Source organism: Odontesthes bonariensis, chromosome 2, assembly GCF_027942865.1.
Source record: "Odontesthes bonariensis isolate fOdoBon6 chromosome 2, fOdoBon6.hap1, whole genome shotgun sequence".
In the NCBI taxonomy this organism is placed as follows: domain Eukaryota; kingdom Metazoa; phylum Chordata; class Actinopteri; order Atheriniformes; family Atherinopsidae; genus Odontesthes; species Odontesthes bonariensis.
The window spans coordinates 6,060,839-6,082,558 of record NC_134507.1 but is presented as its reverse complement, the minus strand read 5'-3'; the positions used below and the strand labels follow the sequence as shown (position 1 = coordinate 6,082,558).

Sequence of the window (21,720 nt, the reverse complement as noted above, 5' to 3'; positions counted from 1 at the left end):
TCAAACAAAATACATTAAAAAGCTAATCTAACATACGTCAGAATGGGTATAAGCCGAGGTTTAATAATGGTCTTCAAGAATGAAGTCCATAGAGCACGGGAGGAGTCACGGACACTGAGCATGTAGGACGTGTCGCCCTTTTGCTCCGCGAGTTTGCGTTTATTTTAACTTATTAACACAGTTTATCTTCATTAGTTTGGCCGGTGCACAAGTTTAACAAGTATTCGATCAGTTTCGGTGTGTTTTGGGGGAATTTCAACCGACAATGGCAGCTCCACGTGGAAATTCGGCTCGTACGGGCCGTGCTAAGGCTTCTTCCTCGACTGAGCCCGCTTCTCCGCCGAAGGTGGTGACGGACCCCGAGTGTGCGCCCAATCTGGATCACCTCCAGACTATGCTGAACCAGTTGAAAGGGGACATTTGTGGTAAAATAGACTCGCTCTCTTGCGAGCTTCGAGCGGACATTTCTTCGGTAAGAGAGGAGCTTAGGCATGCAATCGAACCGATGAAACAAAAACTTAGCTCCCACGATCAAGTTATCAAGGAGTTACAGCGCGCATGTACGGACCACAGTGACCTACTGTCTTCACTGGATTCAACAGTTTCCACGCTGAAAGCTGAGGTTAAATTGCTGGCCGATAAATGTGAGGACCTGGAGGGTAGAGCGAGGAGGAACAATATACGGCTGGTGGGTGTGCCGGAGGGGGCCGAAGGTGTGCGCCCCACTGAATTTATTGCCCAGCTGTTGATGGACACCCTCGGCCTGGATGAGCTGCCCCTACTCGACCGTGCGCATCGCACTCTCCGGCCCAGGCCCAGCGACGGTAAACCACCCCGGCCCTTTGTGATCCGTGTTCACTTTTTTCACGTGAGGAATGACATCTTACGGCGGGCCGGCGAGACGTCCAGGGACTCCCCTATCCTCTTCCAAGGCAAGAGACTGTTTCTCTTCCCCGACTACACTTCGTCGGTGGCAAAGAAACGTGCTGCATTCACAGACGTTAAACGTCTGTTACATTCGTGCCCTGGTGTAAAGTTTGGATTGAGGTTTCCTGCAACATTGAGAATCACTCTTCCCGGTGGAGCTACACACACCTTTGAAGACCCGGCCACTGCAATGGACTTTGTCAAGGTGAACTTAAAGTCTGGTGTCTCTTCTGGAGCTACAGTTTAAAAGCGGCTGGCAGTTCGTTTGGTAAGCTGGGTAAAGTTAACCCGTTTCCTGTTAGTAAGCCGCCCTGCTTTAAGTTTGTGACACTTGGACTTGAGCCACTTTTCGTATTTTGCGACTGTGTTTGTTTACATATTCATTCTGTGCTTTATTACAAACTCGGATGAGCACTACTAGTTTGTGCTGTAAACGGAGCGTGTTAGGATGTTTTTGGTAGTTTGGGGGATTTGCTTGCGTCTTGCTTGGGAAGATGCTTCAGCTTGGGGGAGGGTGGGTGTGTGGGGAGTTCTGCCTTTTTTTCTTGCTGTGTGTTTTGTGTTCTGTTTAGTCAGGTCGTCCATGTTTTACTTTATCTCTTTGACTGTTATACATTCCACGCTGCTGTGTACACTATTACTTGATCAGCATGCAGCAGCCTAGGATGCCACGACAATCAGGGACAGGACTCAGATTTGTTAGCTGGAACTGTAATGGTCTTAATCAGCCTATTAAACGTAGTAAAGTTCTTCACCATCTTCAACAATTAGGTGCTCATATTGTTTTCCTTCAAGAGACTCATTTAAAATTTTGCAGCCATATCAGATTAAAGAGGAGGTGGGTCAGTCAAGTATTTCATTCTAGTTTTAATGGTAAATCTAGGGGTGTTGCAATTTTGATTCATAAATCGGTTCCTTTTGTGTGCTCTAATGTAATAGCTGACCCTAATGGAAGGTTTGTGTTTGTAACAGGGCAGCTATATAGTAATTCTGTGATTCTGGCTAATGTGTATGGTCCAAACTGGGATGACGACAATTTTTTCCACCAATTGTTCGCTAAATTACCTGACATGTCCACACATTTACTCATTATGGGGGGTGATTTCAACTGTTGGCTTAATCCTGTATTAGATCGTTCTTCCGCTAGACCAGGAGTGTCCTCAAAGTCTTCTAAGACCATTTTATCCTTTATGGATGAATTCTCAGTCTCGGATCCATGGCGCTTTCTTAATCCATCTGGTAAAGCCTATTCTTTTTTCTCTCATGTACATCATTCCTTTTCTCGTATTGATTATTTTCTCCTAGACAACCGATTTCTCCATTCTGTTCAGTCTTGCTCTTATGATACTATTCTAATATCAGATCATGCTCCTACCACACTGGAGTTATTCATTCAGGAGCGCGAATGTACCCGCCCCCCTTGGCGTCTCAATACGCGCTTGCTATCTAATGAGGACTTTGTTAAATTTGTTTCTAATCAAATTGACTTTTTTCTTGCTACCAACAGAACTCCAGGGATCTCAGCCTCCCTTCTTTGGGAGACTTTGAAAGCATATATTAGAGGTGAAATCATTTCATACAGCAGTTATGCAAACAAACAAAGGAAAAAAAGATTAAAGGAATTGAGGTTACAAATCTCCCAGCTCGATAATATTTATGCTTCTTCCCCATCTCCTAACATATATAAAGATCGTCTTTCTCTTCAAGCTGAGTTTGATGTTCTTTCTACTAAAGAGGTTGAGGAGCTCTTATTTAAGGCTAAATATTGTTATTATGAATCTGGGGATAAGGCGACCAAACTTTTGGCCCATCAGCTTCGACAGGCTTCCTCCTCTCAGCAGATTCCACAAATACATACCCCTTCTGGCATCACAACCGATCCAAAAAAAATTAATGATCAGTTCAAACAGTTTTACTCCTCTTTATATACTTCTGAGGTTGAGTCTGATCTGTCAGCCCTGGATAGTTTTTTTGACTCACTGGAGTTGGTTAGGGTAGATGCTGATACTGCTGAGCAGTTGGAGGGCCCAATCACCATAGATGACCTTAAACGGGCTACATTTTCCATGCAGTCTGGGAAATGTCCAGGCCCGGACGGTTTTCCGACCGAGTTTTACAAGACCTTTTTTGACAAATTAGCACCAGTTTTGATTGAAATGTTTAATGAATCTCTTACTCTGTCTAATTTACCTCAGACTCTAAATCAGGCCTCCATATCATTACTCTTAAAAAAAAATAAGGACCCTCTGTCTTGCTCAAGCTACCGTCCAATTAGTCTTCTATCTGTGGATGTAAAACTTCTGTCCAAATTATTAGCTCTGCGACTGGAATCAGTTTTGCCTCTGATAATCTCTCCTGATCAGACAGGTTTTGTCCAGAACAGACATGGGTTCTTTAATCTCAGGCGACTTCTTAATGTTGTTTATAATCCGTCTACGTCAATGGGGCCAGAAGCCATAATTTCATTAGATGCCGAGAAGGCTTTTGACCGAGTGGAGTGGAGTTACCTTTTTTACGCTTTGGAGAAATCTGGTTTTGGCCAAGAGTTCATTTCTTGGATTAAATTGCTCTATTCATCCCCTATGGCTTCAGTCAGAACTAATGACACACATTCAGATTATTTCCCATTGTACCGCTCCACTCGTCAGGGTTGTCCTCTGAGTCCTCTTCTGTTTGCTGTTGCTATTGAACCTCTGGCTATTGCGCTTCGTTCAGAGCCACGCATCACTGGTATAACAAGATATGGTCTTGAACAGAAGGTCTCCCTCTATGCTGATGATTTATTACTATATGTGTCCAATCTTCCTGTCTCAGTTCCGGTTGCTCTTGATATCCTTAGTTCATTTGGTCAGATTTCAGGCTATAAACTAAATTTGGACAAGAGTGAGCTGTTTCCTTTAAATCAGGGTGCGCGGGAAGCTGCTCAGGGTTTCCCCTTCAAAATTGTTCCATTTGGCTTTAAGTACCTTGGTATCCAGATTAGAGACCGATTTGAAGATTTGTTTAAATATAATTTTGCTCCTTTGTTAGATCAGATACAGAAGGACTTTCAACGGTGGTCACTGTTGCCTCTTTCCCTTGTGGCCAGGGTTAATTCGGTCAAGATGAACATCCTCCCCAAATTGTCTTATCTCTTTCAGTGTGTACCTGTCTTTCTCCCTCAATCTTTTTTTCAGAAATTAGACAAATTAATCACTGAGTTTATATGGAACAGGAGGGTCCCTCGTTTGCGAAGGGAGCTGTTGCAGAGACCTAAGCTCCTGGGGGGCTTGGCCCTTCCTAACTTGAGGTTTTACTACTGGGCTTCCATCCTTAGGCTAATTCAGCTTTGGATTTCTCTGGAGGGGGCGCCAGTTCCTCCTACATGGTTGAGTATGGAGATGTTTTCTGCTAAACCTGCTTCGCTGACTGCGCTCATCCACGCTCCTCTTAGTTTTTCTCTCTCCCCTTTTTGCAATAATATCTTAGTTAAATCCACTTTGAAGATTTGGAAGCAATTTCGACGCTACTTTGGTCTACAGACCTTCTCTTTCCTGGCACCTTTATCAGCTAACCCGGCTTTTCATCCTTCCTTGATTGATGGGGCTTTTTCTTTGTGGTCTGACTATGGCATCAAGGCATTTAGGGACTTATATATTGCCGGTACATTTGCATCCTTCCAGCAGCTCTCAGAGAAATTCCGGTTGCCTAGACAGCATTTTTTTAGATATCTTCAAGTTCGTAGTTTCATCCGCAATCTTAGCCCCGATTTCCCAAATCTCCCTGGAGCCTCTCTGGTTGACTCCTTTTTAACCCCATTCCCTACCATCAAGGGTGCTATTTCACGTTTATACAATCGTATCTATTCTTTGCAGCTAACCCCGCAGCACAAAATTAAAACCCAATGGGAGGAGGATCTGGGGGAGGAGATCTCAGAGGAACTGTGGGATGCCATTTTGCGTCGCGTTCACTCCTCATCTATTTGTGCTAGACATGGTCTGACCCAGTGCAAAATTCTACATCGTACCCATTTTACTCGAGTAAGGCTTTCCAAAATCTTTAATGATGTCGATCCCACATGCATAAGATGTCATCAGGCTCCAGCTACCCATGTCCATATGTTTTGGTCTTGTCCTTCACTACTTAATTTTTGGACACAGATATTCAACTCTATTTCTGTTTGTACAAAGGTTCAATTTGATCCAACAGCATGTACTGCTTTGTTTGGGGTCTTACCTCCTACTTTGCAGCTTCCTAAATGTAAAGCAGACTTTGTAGCCTTTGTTTCCTTATTGGCTAGACGTTTGATTTTATTGAGATGGAAGTCCTCTGCACCGCCTTCTCACTCCTCTTGGATCAGGGACATCCTTCAGTTTGTGAAGTTGGAGAAGGTTAGGTACTCCATACGTGGTTCTCTTGCAAAGTTTGATAAAACTTGGGGTCCATTTTTCGTACATGTTGAGGGATTGACTTTTACGGCTATTCCTGAGTAGCCACCCTGATTGTCTACTAGTTGTGAGTTTTTCTTGTGTGATTTTGTAGCATGCTGGGAATGTTTTTTTTTTATTATTATTTATCTCTGCTTAATTGAACATATTATTAGACTTGTATTTAGCAGTGGGTGACCTATTTGTGTTTTTGTTTTGTTCTGTGTATTTGTTGTTCGCTTTCATTTTTATTTATTTATTTATATAATTTTTTTTTTTTTTTTTTTTTTTGTTAATTCTTCTTACTATTAGTTATTCCTTATCTGATTTCATTTTATTTTATGTATTATTTTTATTATTATTATTTTTACTTGTTACACTTGACACTGTTTTGACTCTCGTAATATCATCTCTTGATTTTGTTATGTCACTGAAAAATCAATAAACAAATGTTTAAAAAAAAAAAAAAAAAAAAAAAATAAAAAAATAATGGTCTTCAATAAAAAACGAGTCAGCTTTGTCCAGTCCACTTAGATAAACCACAGCCGAGGCGTGAGCGGGAAAGAGCCGATCCCTTCTTTCACATCATAACCACCTCATTTGCCATGCAAAGTGAGTTATAAATCAGGGACTGCTTTTACAGCCAGAGAGGTGTCTGCAAACAAACACATCCCACAAAAAAAAAAAAAATGCTTTCATAGGGAATCCCCACACTGCACTGATATTCCTCCACAGCTGACTGAAGGGACTCGAGCAAAGGCCGTTTAGGCTCCTGATAAGAAGATTCATTTTGCGCACGCTTCCAAATCAACATCCTCATCAACAGTAAAAACTGAGGGTGTACATTTTGTGGCTGTGGGCATAAGAGAGAGGTCTTCCCTCTTCCTCTTCCTCAGCTCCTTGTGCATGGAAAGCTTGGTGTTGTGTGTCTGTGTGTGCGTGTGTGCGTGCATGTTGACATACTGTTTGAAAGGAGGTTATTGGCTTTCAGGGGAGCAAGCGGCCGACTAAAAATGCCCCGGCTGAAAGGAGATGGAGGCCTGCAGCTGAGGGAGGGGATCAGAGGAAGGAGAAATGGTTGATTGGTCGGCCCCCGCGTCCTTCCACAGGTTTGCGGCTGAAAACGGCTCTAATTCACGGTTGCTCTGCAGAGGCACGTCCCCTCTGCGTTTTACGTAACTCGCACATCAAAGAGGACTCATTAAGGAATTAATTAGTCGCAAACCCACAGCGAAACTTTCAATTAGACCGCGGCTGGCTCCTGAGAGATGTCTCCGCCCTTCGAGGGGACGAGGTGTGGAAGCGTTGCGTCGGAGTGGCTGGCGTGACTTCAAATAATGGTGCCTTCAAGCCATCTGTGCCCACATGTTTCTGAACACCTTTTAAACTCACAGAATAAGAAGCAAACAGCTCCTCCACTTCTGTAGAACGGAGAAAGCAAGTTCTGTTGCCCACTGCAGACTAACCGCTTCAGAACAAGAGGGCGCCGCAGCATGGCGCCGCAGCATGGCGCCGCAGCATGGCGCCGCAGCATGGCGCCGCAGCATGGCGCCGCAGCATGGCGCCGCAGCATGGCGCCGGCCGAACCTCCATGATCCGAAGAGCCATGATGGAAATACTCAATTTCGGCTTGATTTATGGGACACTGCAGTCGCCTCAGTCACAATCTCCTCTCCTCAGCAGAGTAGAAAGCTCCAGTTGTTTTAAGGCACTTTCTCGTATTTTGCTATTCGTCTGGTAATCAAATTGGTAATCAAATGTATCCTGCTGCCATTAAAGTCTAATGGTGGTTGTGCACTAATGACTGTTTAAATGCAGCGTGCAGCAGGGAAAGAAAAAAAAAGAAAATCAGGCAAATCTGGTTGAGTCATGGCAGCAGAAGCCCAGTTTGTACAATAGAGTAACCGACTTCATAAGTAGCGTAATGCTGGTTTCGGGTTGTGTGAAACTGGCTCTCTGGCTCTCAGGCTGCTAAAAAAAAATTCAAGTGGTTTCTGTTCTTTCTGCAAAGTGCACGCTGGTAAAAGTTTTCAGCACCACCTCAGCCCCAAAACAGAAAGAAGCCAGCGTACATGAAGGAGGGTCTTTGTCTTCTTGTTGACGTTTCAAGCTTTTCTAAAGTGCTTTCAGACACTTACTGGCAGTGTGGGATCAGAGGGATGGCAGAGCAGCAGATAAACTGCTGTCGTAATATTCATAGAAATGTGCACGCAGCGTAAATCAGTCAGCTGGGATTTGCTGCGCTTCGTGTGTCACCAGAATACAGGAAATTACAGCACTCAAGGCAACCACAGCTGTGCGATTCCAAAAAGCTCTTTGCCTCGCTGCATGAAACTACAGCTACACGCTCACAATACCACTGAAGAGCTAACACGCCCGGGCGGATGGCTTCAGAGTCTGTAGTGGGAGACTGCGCAATAAACGCCGAGGCCTTGAGGTGAAAAAAAAACAACAACTCTGCAGTGCGACTAAACCTTGCACCTCCCACGCTGACATATTTCCTTCAAATCAATTATTCAAAGCCGTATTTCTCTCGAACAGGATTTCTTGTGTTAGCCACACACTTGTCATTCATATTCAGGAGCGGCGTGTGAAAAAAAAAAAAAAAATAAGGGTAGACTGCCCAGGAATTGGCTTTCCACTCTTAAACACATGAGGTGTTGCGCTATGCAATAAACACTAGTCCTAAGGGTCCTCTGCAGCCGGCAGAGCGATGCTGCTATCTGAGCAGCGGGATCTCTCCTACTCACACACCTCTGCCGTGGGTTACTCAGCTCACCCCGGCCAACTCTCCAAAACAATATGATGCGCAGAACCACTGCATTGCACTGAAATGCCTCTTTAGAGAAAAACAGGAACTTTGAATAAGGAAATTTCCATTGAAGGCACAACTGAACACATGCATGACTAAGCATAAACCCTGAGACTGAAGTATCAGTTCATCAGTATGTGGGGGGGGGGGATTCCAAAAGATTCCAAAGAAACTGGAAAGTAATCTCACAAATATGTGCCTAATGGTTTTCCAATGTTGTGCTCACATAATGACCAACCTAACCGGAGTCAGCCGGGTGCAGCACTATGGATTAATGCGTCTTTATCTAGAGGCTCCTCTTCATCCACTTTGGTTCAAATTAAAGAAAATGCTCCAAACTGCATGGCCTTCAGGGGATGATTTAAGGTGTTGTTTTCAGGACCACCTGCATCTTTATTAGGGTTAAGATACAGTCAAGCATCGAAAAATAACCTGCAAACATCGTATGAAAGCTAAAGCGGCGCATGAGCCAACCATCATCGCGTGCACGGACAACAGAGCAAAGTCTAAAATACACGTTCTCCTCTTAAAGTGGCTTTAGCAAAGCCTTCCGACAGCCCCAGAGTATCCATCCTAACACAGAACCGTTTGAAAATATACATTTTGTTGGACCAACTTCAGCTTTGATTACAGCACACATGGCATTTAGATTACGCAACGTCACAACATTCATTTCCATCCAGAGTGTCCTTTCATTCACTGAGGTCTGGTCATTGATGACGGGAGAGTCGGGCCACTGCCTAAAGGTTTCTCCGGCACATTTCTAAGATTCTCGGTGGCGCAAAGGTCTGAACTCTGTGGTTCATGGCTGATCCATGTGTAAAAAAAAGATGTCTCATGCTCTCTGCGCCGCCATCTCACACACGATGCGAGCCCAATCCTGGCATTGTCATCTTGGAATATGTCCATTTGTTCTTTGAACTAACGAATCATTTTCATAAATCACTATCAAAGCAGGGAAACGGGCCCTGTGGAATCCATTTGTGTTAAGTTCCGTAGCAATTCAATTGTTCCCAAAAGCATGTGTACGCACGGCCTGAAGAATGCGCATTCTTCCTTTAGAAACAATCATTTGTGTGTAGGAGAGGAACGTTTGTGTATTTGAAGCAACACACGAGCACCGGAAGGTGGGGTGAAAGAAACAGGACGCGTCTCCACAGAGAGGCAAAAATAATCGACCCAGGGTGTGTCGAGCCCCTCTGGGACAGCCACGGAGCCGCTCATCACACTGAAGACATCCGTCCAACCCATCAGACAAATGTAGCATTCAAAAATCCAATACATGCATTCGCTACCGACACAAATCGATGTTTTGGGCATTTCAGCTGAGTTCAAAAGCCACCAATTCTTTCCACAATTAACTGGTCAACAAAAGGGAATCTATGATTCACCACGTGTGTTCCAGGAAAGCCCCGAATCTCTGAGTCTGCATACGAAAGATGTGCTAAAGCCAAACAGGGAAATGCTGTGCCCTGTCACAGAAAGAAAAAGAGAGAGAGTGTGTGTGTGTGTGTGTGTGTGTGTGTTTTAAATGCCACCCAGACCACCACGCTATAATTACAAGTCACAAATCAGGCAAAGATAAAGACCATGTATGCTGTGAACCCCCGCTGTGTCTCCAGCTTGGTACGCTCCGAGGACCGTTCGCATTCAGCTGCCTCGGATGGGAGAGCTGAGGGCTGCTGTAATCACACCGTTCTCACACACAAAAAAAAAAAAAAACAGCACAACTTCTCTTCTGATGTTTAAACACATTCGCCGAATATCCATCCATCCCTCGACTACCTTAATCGTGGGTGGTGTCCTGTGTTTCTTTTGTGTGAGGGAAAAAGCAAATAAAATGGTGTGTTAGTCGTGGATATAAGAGGCTGTTCACAGTGCATCATCACTCAGGTCTGTGTGCTTAAGGTCAGTGAAGCAAGGCAGAGATCTATTCTTGAGAAAAACATTTCCTGCAGTGGCTGCTTGATAACCGGCTGCCTTCTTTGGGTTCCAGGCAGGTTACAGAAGTCCCTGCAACCTAATCAGATCATCCTCTACTCACTTGCACTCACTTGCAACCTGTCTTGCACAATAGGAGACGTCACCTGGGACAGACGGGAGGGGGTGAAAGGCAGCACCTCACCACCGGCATCGGTCCCACAGAGCAACCAAATCAGTTCCTGCGGCACATCAAATGGCTCTAATCGCCGGGCCAGCAGGTCAGACGTGCACTCCAGCTGCGTCTGTGCTGCTGCTGGATTTTTCTTTCTTTTTCCCCCTGAACCGATCTGATCAGCTCATTAGAAGTGAGCCGCCGAGGCCGTTACAAAAAGCCCCCCCCCCTACCCTCCTCTTCGGAAAGGGGTGAAAACACTCTGGAAAAGAAACAATAACTGAACTTTTACAAGCACCAGACACTTTCCACACGACGTCGGTAATTGAAAGATGTAATAAAATGCTGCGCGGGCCTGGTAACCGTCTCTGTGTGGAATATCTTTACTAAAACAATAACCTCAAGTAAAGAAAAAAGTGTTTTTTTAAAAAGAGTGGATACTCTATGCAGTTGTTGGACAAAGCGCACTAAGCCGAGTTATTCAAAGCACGTGTGAATAGATCAGTGGAGCTGCCACGGGGGGGAAAAAAGGATTTCTTATTGTTTAAAGCTGGAAATGCATTCCATCTAAGATTTAAAAGCTGTCAGACGCAGTGCAGTGAAGGTTAATCCTAATGTTTACTTTGCTCCATTGGAGGGATTAAACAGAGGGAGAAGACATGGCTGCAACGCTCCAGAGTTAGCAGGGACCCCCAAAAAAGTCCATCTGAAAAACAGTCACGATGACCACAATCTTACAAAAATAAAGACTGTTGGTAAGTAACTAAATTACAGAGACATTTAATGTCATTTTCAGCAGCCCTAACCCCAAACCGAACCCCAACCCCTTCAGCGGGTTAGCTTAGCTAATGGCACAGTTTCACTGCCACGGCCACCAACTTATTTAGCTCATGCATGTTTAGATTCAAAATAGGTGAATTCCAGAAACATTTGTTCAATAATGACGTCAAATGACTGTTTGTTTAAGTTAATCAGCATTGTTTAACAGCCATTGGTCACCCTGCACTGTAAACAATCTGCATCAGCCACCCGAAAAAGCCGCATCCCGACGTCCTGATGGAAACGTGTGACACGGAGCAGGAAATCCCCGACGGGGCTCAGAAACCACAGCCGCCGCGGGACACGCTTTTCACAACCACGGTTTGCCTTTTTCTGGAAGGGCAGTAATTTACACTCTGAAGTAACATCAAACATCAGAACTCAGGACTTCAAAGGCCAGAGGGATCGGCTGATCGGCAGCTCCTTCATCAGGCATAAAGTCAGCGCTGAGCAACTGCTGCGTTTCACAACAACAAACTCGGGTTGCTGCTCAGCTCCTCTGTTTTATCTTCCAAAACCCAAAGTGCCGGTTTGACAGTCGGTGAGGTGCTCGGGTGGCCCGAAGACATCCTGAGGGACGCCGGCGACCTGCCTTTGCTCACACTTCCAAGAAGAGGAATCAATCACCAAAAACGGGCATACTTAGAAACCAATGCATAATTCAGGAATGGAAGAAAGAGAGCGCGGAAGAAACGGGCAGCGACGGATTCCACATAAAAAGCGTGCTCTACTTTCGCGGGCTTTGAAAAGTCACACAGATGCTTTCCGTCTCTCGAGGCGTCTGCACGAAATGTTTGAGGGGGGGGGCGGCGAGAGTCATTTATTTTTTTCCGACTCTTTTTACTCGAATGTCTAAAAGTCCGACATCGATTCTGGAGTTTGGGCGTCGGTATCGGGCACCATTAGCAAGTAGAATATCGATTCACCGAACCAAACAAAAGAGAGAGTCCTGGTGTCGATCTTTGGGAGCGACCAAAATAGGCAAGCGCGAAAATTTGGCGGAACAATCGATCGTCTCTTCTGAGAAAGAGCAATCGTTCCCCCGTTGAGGTGAACCGCGCTATCCGAGCGAAGCCCCGAGTAGTTCTCCTGAATGTTGTCCAAAAGTGACACCGAGGGTGTGAAAACTGCACTCACAGGAGGCTAAGACCGAGAATACTTCTTGCTGCTTTTCTTCATCGAGTGAGACGATTACTGCCGTGTGGACCAAAACACATTCTCGATGGTGAAAGTGTTACGGGGTTTTTTTTTTTCGATGTTAGAAACGGAAAAGTCACAGCTGCGAATTAGAATTTATTCTTGTAACTTTTTGCTCTGGAGGCGACATGACCCACATTTCAGCCCTGAATTAGAACCACAGTGGCACGGCTGCCGAGGAAACCAGCACAGGTCAACAGAAAGTGCTTTTCATCTTCCTTAGAAGAAGACGTAGGCATGCCGTGGTCTGCCTCTGCGTGAGAACAGCATGTGACTGCAATGAGAACAGAAGTATATGTCCTAAGTTCTGATGCTGGTCTATAAAGCTCTGAATGGTCCTGACCCAGTATGAACCTTCCAGACCCCTCAGGTCATTCAGCTTCTATGCTCCACATGTCTGGAACAAACTCCCAGAAAGCCTCAGATCAGCTGGAACACTCAGTGTGTTTAAGTCCAGGCTGAAGACGCACCTATTTTCAGCTGCGTTTGAATAAAGCTCAAAACTTAATCACATTTTAACTCCTGATTCTATCTATTGTTCTTATTTCTTTCTTTTTTGTTTAAAATTTAAATTGTGCTTTTTATTTCTACTGTTTTAATGTCTCTGTAAAGCACTTTGAATCGCCTTGTAGGAGCCTGGGTCCTATTTGGGTTTATTGATATTTGGATAGCTATTTGAGTTTACATGTTGAAATATGATTTCAACATGTTTCTAATTTCTAATATGAGTTCTAAGAACGCCGTTCTAAGAACGGTCCTCCTCGAATTTCGTTCTGATAACTGTCCTTCCCCAGCGGAACTGTTTCAGTCCGCAATTATGGTCAGGCGGCTTAGAGTGGAGCCACACAGTTTTTTGACTAATGTAGGTTCCTTAATGAAGCCATTAGCTTGATGCTTTTTCTCTCCCTCTGTCACTTTCTTTGTTTTTATTTTTCTCATATCGGATCATTGCTGTGCTATTCTTTAAGTTTTTTGGAACTAAATTGAGGAACAAAAGAGGATCTTGTGGAGTTTTTATTTTGTCGTGGATGTGGATGACGAGAGAGAAGAGCGTCAAGCTAATGGCTTCATTAAGGAACCTACACACCTTGTTGTTGAATTGTGCTATACAAATAAACTTGCCTTGCCTAATGTCCTTTTTTTGCCATGTACCTGAGGCCCTGGTCGTACCTCTGGGGTGTCACAAATCGGCCTCAGATTTTTCTTTTCTTAAATGAACTACTTTCTAGACAGGAAGCAGCAGGAAATGGTTAGCAGTAGGTGGAGGAGGAGACACAAGACGGTGTCTACAGAACGTCTAGTGCTTCCTTCAGGTGGCAGCGCGCACTTTTCTGCTTCCTGTGCACGATCTGCACTGCAATGATACTGTGATGGCGGAACGAGAACTGTGCTACAGCTCCTCCTCTTCGTCTCCGGTGAGGTCATCGGATCACCTCCGCATCATCAGTCTCGTAGCAGTTTTTTCCTCTCTTTGTCCAAGCTGTCCTCAGCCTCCTTGGTGAAAGTTTTTGTTTTTTTTTGTGTCTTTCCCTCTTGGAGTGCAGTCTGTTGTTATCTCTCCTGCATTCGGCATCCTGTTTGCGCTGCGGCAGGACATTGTCTCTGTGTGACGCCCGAAGACATTTCACAGGCTATCACGTTTTCAGTATGGTTTTGATATCTCTGTAATTGGGTTCTTCCTGCTGTGGGGGTGAGACGGAGGGAGTTAGGAAAGACCAAAAAAAAATAGGGAGAGGAAAAAAGAGCAACTGGTGGGCGAGAAGGGGGAGGGGGCTGAGAGGGGTCAGTTTCCATTTCCACCAGGACCCCATTAAAATGTCCCTGAGAGGCCCCCGTAACAATTCTTTCCGTCACTGTGTACTATATAGAGCAGAAAAATCAACAAGAGGATCCGTGTCACACAAAATTAGGTTAAACCAGTTCAGCCGACAAGCCCGAAACTCCACCCCCGCTCCTCCGATATGTCCAAAACATGTTCAAATCAAGACTTTATCTCCCAAGAAGTCCTCTCATTTAAACGCTTTGCCTCAGCAGTGACCTCCGCCCAGTGCCAGAAAAGCAGACATCCAAAATAAACAGCAGGGAGGGAGCCGAGTTTCCACAACACACTGCCTACGGCCAAGACCTCGACCAGACCTCGAGTGGAAGTGTCGCCCCTCACGAACACCACAAACGTTTTAGTGGTTCGAAACCCTGGCCACACGGAGACACACCTGTAGAGACATCTGACCACCTGATAAAGTAGCTGTAATATACAGGTGAAGGCCAAAGCTCTATGTGGACCGCTTATGTCAGGGTTTAGCTTTTCTACATTTGACATCATATTTCCTGCATAAGGTGATGCCTCATTTTTTTCTGTTTCAATTTGCTTTCACCGGGATCACAACACAACTGCAAACAGTAAAGACACACACACACACACACACACAGAGGAGAAGCTACAGACCTGGTAAGGTCCCCGCATACCCCCAGAGTCCCTTTGTCATTTTCCTTTTTTGGCCATTTGTGCTCATGCTTTCGCTTGACGCACATTAATAATTTCACAATTCAGTTTCCAAACTTTCGTCTGAACTGGCCTCACTGAGCAGCAGTGGGGAAACAGAAGAAGCTAGCCCATACTTCAGAGGATGTTATAAAGTGTGTCACACGTTTGGCAGCAGAAGGAGTTAATAACTTATTTCAGAGTTAGAAAAACTGGCCTAGTGGCCCATCTAGGCCATTTGAACTAGAGGAGGGAGAGTAGTAGAGACATGTTGTCTCTGCCTGGGAGCGGCACTCTAATGATGAAGAAATGTGCTCCTGTGCAACAATTGGCAAAAAGCAGAATGTCATGTGTCACTCAATTCAGTGAGTCACTCATATTGTCCTCTTCAGTGACAATTCTATTCTATTCTTACACGTACGATGATCACAGAAAGTCAGAAACGACAGAATGTCCTGATGGTTTTCTTGGAACGTACTTCAGTTAATTACTCAGTTCAGCCCTCGTGCATGTAAACATGGACAAGGACTGTGCATGTAACCGTACAGACTGTTCTCAGGAATCAATTCTCCGCAAAGTTTCTATCAACTTCCGTCAGATTACATCTCCCTCCGGGGTTCACAACAACACCTCATCGGTTTTACAAATGCAACCACTCAGCGACCTATTCCACTCAGTCTGAGCCTCATCTCTTCAGGTCTGTCGCTGTCTGATGGCATTCCAGCAGGAAACAAACACGCATTCGCTGATGATCGAATGGGGAATGTGCGCTAAGTCTAAACAGCTAAACACAGAGACGCAGCACGTAAACACACACACACACACACAGGATGAGAAGTGTAAACTGGTCATCGTGAAAGACGTGTAAACAGGAATTGAAAGACAAAGTTCTGTGTAATCTCTCTGTTCCAGATGCAGGCAAATTAAAACAGTACGTGGCTACGACACTTCAGAGTCACATCATGCTCTTAAATGCAAACTCACGAACAATCTTAGGCATCGTTTGCAACAACGTGAGGCAACAGCAGGCCCGCCGCTCCGCATACGCAGAGTACGCAGAGCGCGTAGGTAGGGCTGGGCGATATGGGAACAAAAGTATATCACGATATGGATTCCTTTATATCCCAATAGCGATACATATCACGATATACCACAACAGAGGTTGCATTAGACTTTTTCATAGTCCGTTATTTTGACGGACAGGGTCGAAAAAAATCCGCCATCGCCTATTTTAACCAGTCATCTCGTTTTCCAATGTGGGAGTCGCAACCCCGAACCGGGAACAACACAGCGCAACTCGGGGCCATAAGAGTAAACAAACAGCTTTGTGAATACATGTTCTTTTACTCGACATTCACAACTTTGAGGATGGAATTCATTTTGCTGCGTCTGCTGTGTCTCGTTGCATTGCTTTAACAAAAACTGCAGATCTCTCTCTTTCACACTGACGTGCGTCTGCTCAGTGTTCAGCGCTTTGGTCACCACAAGCACTTAAAAAAAACAAAAAACAAAGACGCGTGCAGAGATTTATCCAACAGATCAGGCTTTACCCTACTGTTTTTCGCGATGACAGTCAGGAAAGGTTGCGCTGTCAGTACAACTAACAGAGGAAACAGTAGTTCTTGGTACTCTAAAAGCCGGTCTGCAAATAGCCATAGCACTAGAACCTCCCTGGTAGTTCTACTCTGCACGGCTACTAGAAGGCTAGGCTAGCTTCAGTCCATCGGCCACGACTCACAACCAGCACATGTGTGCTAAAACACCCGCGACAGTAAACAACTTGATTTGTTATCAGTACCAAAGCAGTGTAGAATCATTGAACACCATGCACTCGGCGGTGCTATTATTAAGTAAACATGACTGACTTACCGGTACCCTTCCTTCAAACTTCCAAAAGTCCGTGAGCCTCTCTATATCCGTTCATCAATACGCCTATCCAATATGTTGTCAATTCGATCTGTCTAATACCATAGTAATTATACAGAAAGGTCTTTAACTCGTGCATTTCGGCGTTGCTTTTCAGACTGCAATCCAGCGATGGCTCACGGCTTGGCTCCTAGCAACTTAACTAAGAGCAAAGCCGTGTGACGTAAAGCGGTGTAGTGTCGCAAAACCACGTTCTCTAAAAATAGAATTTTATTCTCTTTTTTACAGTTTTAGAAACTTAGAGTTTGCATAGCAAAAACGCAAAATGTTATATTAACATGTGAAATTATATTATAACGATAGAAAAAATAGAGGAGAAAGGTCACGATAGACATGTTTCTATCGTCCTCACGATATATATCGTCATATCGCCCAGCTCTACGCGTAGGGCCCCAAGTACCTGGCGGGGGCCCCCAAAATTAAGGTTGTTAAAAAAAAATTCATGATAGTTATTATATTATTACATTAAAGAAATTATATAAATTAGTCATGAACAGGCCCAGCGTTGTTTTTCTTAATTGTGTGCTCGATTCGGGCAAATTAGATGTGTTTACTTTATCTATACCTAGCCTGGCTCTCACGCAGACCCTTCGTGCTTCGTGCATCTTCGTTACACTTCGTGAGCTCGCACGAGGGTCTGGGCGCGCCTTGTTGAGCCCGAAGTCTTCGGTTACCCCATAAACGAAGATGCCTAGATCCAATCACAATCGTGGGGCGGGGTGTTAACAGATTAGCTGCTGCTAGCTCCTGCTTTGCTCGCTGCTGTTGTGTTTTGTTTATTTTCCACCACAGACCGAGAGACTGGTCGCGCTCCAACGCGTCACGTCCGCTTTCGATATGATTGGTCGAAGTAGTACGTGACACACACATTGAATTCTCCAATCAGGTTCGAGAGGTTTTTGAATACAACCCCCGCCTACTCACAGCAGAGAACAGCTAGGCAACCGACAAAATTCCAGATGGATGAGAAACATCCATCTGCGTGAGAACCAGGTTAATCTATACCCCCCCTTCCTGAAATGGTACAATGGTTCCTGAATGGTACAGTCTTCAAAGTTACCGCATCGGAGGTGGTGGAGCATCCTCCTACCTGACGTTTTCCGAGTTATGCCCGTTAACAGTGAAGAAGATTTAGAATGTCAAGTAAAAGACCACATGATTCTGGCGCTGACAAAAGAAAGAAAAGAAAACGGAGAGATGACGCTCGTGCATCCCTTGCTGGTAAGTTTGTGTTTTTGGTGTAATTGTTTTGCTAACCTAACGTTCAGTGATATTGCTGCCAGCTAACCTCAGCTAACGTCAGCAACCTAGGCTTGGTTAGCGATTGGATTTGACGAAAAGTTTGGATTTACGAACAAAATCTACGAATGCTGGCGACCGTGTGTAGAGTTTGTGTAAAGTACAGCACTGTCACACGCTGAGTGGCGTAGCAGGCCGCCAACAGGTGTGACGGGAATGATTGACATCTACCCATCATTCCCCTAAAAAGCGAGAAAAGTTAACAAGACAAACGCCGTAATGGCATCATAAAGAAGTTATATTAGTGGCGCGGAAAAACGGAGGAAGAAAAACGGCCTGAGGACAAAGGTAAGGCATGTGTTGGGTGATGTGGGCTGGATAGCTGGAGGTGGGACGTTTTTTGTGTTTATTTGTCCTGCGAGCTTGTCTCGGATAAATGTTGTGTAGCTGGCTGGGATTTGTTCGTTATAAACTCGGCTTCAGTGTTTGCCTCATGAAAGTTTGCTTATATTAAGATGAGTATGACAGTCAGTCCTGCCACGGGAATGACTGACTGACTCCAGTTTATTCAGATTCTAGCAGGGAGGGAGGCATGTTGTTGTCCTGCTCTGTCATTGTTCAGTGGAAGTTGTCTCTCAGCTATTTGACACGATTTTGGCATTACTTAGGATTCATTTACTAAGTTTGCTGTGTTATTTATAGGCCTCTAATTAGAAGTGTTCTACTGTTAGTTTTTTAAGTGAAATACAAATATTAGGCATCCTGTTGATTATTTTAGAATATTGTGGCAGTGAATCATTTTTCTTAGTTGTATTACTTTAACTAGTACAATGTGTAGATAAATGCAGAAACTTCTTAAAAGTGACAACTTCAAAAACTCTTTTTTTCCTCTGGCCATCAGGATGTACAACAGCTTTAAGTGATGGCGCTTCTGTATTTCACTGGTCACTTTAGATTTTTCAACGTTTTTTTTAAATAGTGTTTTTAATTCTTAGATTGTTTTTAAAGTGTTTATAATTGTATAAACATTTTTTATTGCTTTATGTCTTGCGACTGGATGCTTGAATTTCCTTCGGGATCAATAAAGTATCTATCTACTTTGTAATTGGGTACAATCTTTAAAGGGACGCAGTACATTACAGTTTAATATTTTTAAAAAACTCAAAATCTTTTATTTATTGTTTTCTTTGTATTATGTATTCTTATTAGTTTAACTTGCCTGAGTAGTTCAACTTAAGATGTTTAATTTAAACTCTAGCCTGTTTTGCTCATAAAGTGTAATAGATCTTAGTGTTCCATCTAAATGGTTAGGAATCTCTTCATTGTAGTTTGACAAACTAGGGGCCCCCAAACGGTATCTTGCTTAGGGCCCCCACAAAGCTAGAAACGGCCCTGGGCAACAGAGACATTATCTGCAGAGCCTTTAAGATTAGCTCACACGCACTGACCCTGCAGCCAAGGGTCATTTCTTCCACCTAAGATTCGGAAATAAAAAGGTTTGAACCTCTTGACACAACAAATCAATGACTGCTGATTCTAATAACTCGGTCTACTGGAAGCAGAAAGAAGACAAAGTCCTTGTCGCCTCAAATTGACAAATTTGACTAATGCTGTCCATCACAGCAGCAAGTGAAAAGTCAATATTTTGGGGAGATCGTTTCCTTTTAATGGGCTCAACCCAAATTGGTGAAATCGCTCAAAAATTCAAAGCAAGTCAGTTTGAATTTCTCCCGACGGGTTCATCAGGTGGTCAAATGCAAAATAGATAAAAAGCTATTATCAGTGATTATCTAACCTATTAGCTGGCAAAGAGAGCCTCTGTGTCCACAATCACGGCCGACTAACAATAAAAGTTTCCAGGATGGTATGAGCGAGCTGAGCTGGATTTACGGTCGCATGTTTGCATCTGCTTTGGGCTCTCGGCCCAAGCAGTGAAGAATTATGGGAATTTAGCCAAGGCTGATGGTACAGCGATGGGCTTGTGTGCGATCCACCAACCAACCGCGAGCGCAGGCCATCGTTCAAGCCTTTGCAGCCCGTGAGCACATTGAAAAAAAGATTTGTGGATTCAATTGTGGGGCAAAGTTAGCTTTTTAAAAAGATAACTCAGCGAACCTTGGAGCCTTAACACGTGTTTTGGTTTTTTTTTCCCACATGTCGCTGCGGTGCCCGCATGGAAAACCCAGCACACGCAGTTAAAGCACATTAGCATAAATTGCAGAAAACAGTGAGGTTGGAATTCCAAAAGAACAGGAAAAAGTGAGCCTGCGTGTCAGATGTTGGCACACTTGAGATCTTTTATGAGATCTACAGATTGTGATGCTCATTCTTCTAGCTGCGAGGGAAGGGAGGGGGGGACGCCAGACCCAGACCGGCATCACCGGCCACCAATCCTCTCTCAACTGCTTTCCCTCTGTCAGAAGCCAATCAGATAAGACACTCCGAGTGCCCGCCGCGCCTCATTGTTACTGTGTTTGGACTCGTGTGTGAAAGCACGTCCTGCAATTCTGAGCACAAACGAAAAGAGGAAAAGTGACCGAGTCTACGCCAACATCCGACACAACCAGCGTGAAGCTGACTTTACAGACAAAAAGTGCCCCCGTGGACATAAATTAAAATGGTCTGACAGACTTGTGGACAGATGGTCAACAGTAACCCCTTTTTTTTTCCTTTTTTTTTTTTTTTTTCGGTCAGGTAATAAAAAGCACCAGTGAGCAAACAACAGTGTGCTGCCGAGTTGCGGCTTCGACCACAGATGCTGTTATTCTCTGCTGACAGACTACCATCTCTGCTACGAAAACTGTGGTCCCCCCCAAATTACAGTTTACGAAACCACGGATCTCAAATACAACTATTTCATAAAGACGGGCGCATTATAAAACAGAACTAAACCCTGGGACTGGATTTACTTGTCATTTATGAACTACTGTTTCATACAGGTGCTGAGGAGTGCCTACATGCATCAGCTTAACTAGGCCAAGGGTGTAACGGTCACGGTATCAAGTCTTTATTATCTCTACATCTAGAGTTCGAGAGATAAAGATACACCACATTCAAATGCAGCCAAGCAATTAGTTTTTATTCCTTTTACAAGACAGGAGATCTTGCCAGATGCCAAACCTAGTAAAGCTTTATACTGTTGTGGGTCTGACATCTTTATGCCTTTTGAACGGCTTTAATAGCCCTCCTTGCTCGTTCTTCCTGCCATCATTGGATTTTTCTGTAAACCCGCTGACACATAAAGAAGGTTTTGGGCTGGAACATTCGAAGAATTTAGCTTAAACAAATTAAAAAGGTTTCCATGCGTCAGAAAGGCAAAGCAAATACCTATAAAAACAAAACCGGGAGCATTAGCAGGTGGATAAATGTGCTCGCTTTTCGGGAGGCATTTGTCTCGTCTTTCTAACAAGCTCCTCGCCGGCCAAATTGGGTAATAAAAACCCGTGAAGCAGGCAAGGTGGAGACGGTACCATCTGTTCAGCCGGCATGTGGACTGGCATCTGACGGCTGGGCCTGTTCTGCGGAGCCCGTAAGACGAACCGAGTTGCGTCTGCAAGCCTGCAGGTGTTGACAGGCTGCAGGCAAACAGCCAGCCCAGTGTGTGTGCGCCTACAGGCCAAGTGTGAAGTCCACTCTCTTTTATCTCCGGCCTGGGTGCATCTTCCTGTTCAAATCCATGTTGTGAACAGCTCCTCCGCCGTCCCAGGGCAAAATATTTGTTTCTTTTGTCAGCTGATAAGGCAGAGATGTAGATGTGGTGGCTGCTTAGAACCAAATGACCTACTTAATTCTTAAAGGGATAATCCGGAGTAAAATG

The 21,720-nt window shown here is 44.4% G+C and overlaps 1 protein-coding gene across 2 annotated transcripts in view; it reads right to left on the bottom strand.

The window, feature by feature from the left end:
- inpp5a (inositol polyphosphate-5-phosphatase A) overlaps positions 1-21,720 on the bottom strand; it is a 157,308-nt gene that overhangs the window by 115,869 nt on the left and 19,719 nt on the right. The window lies entirely within an intron of this gene.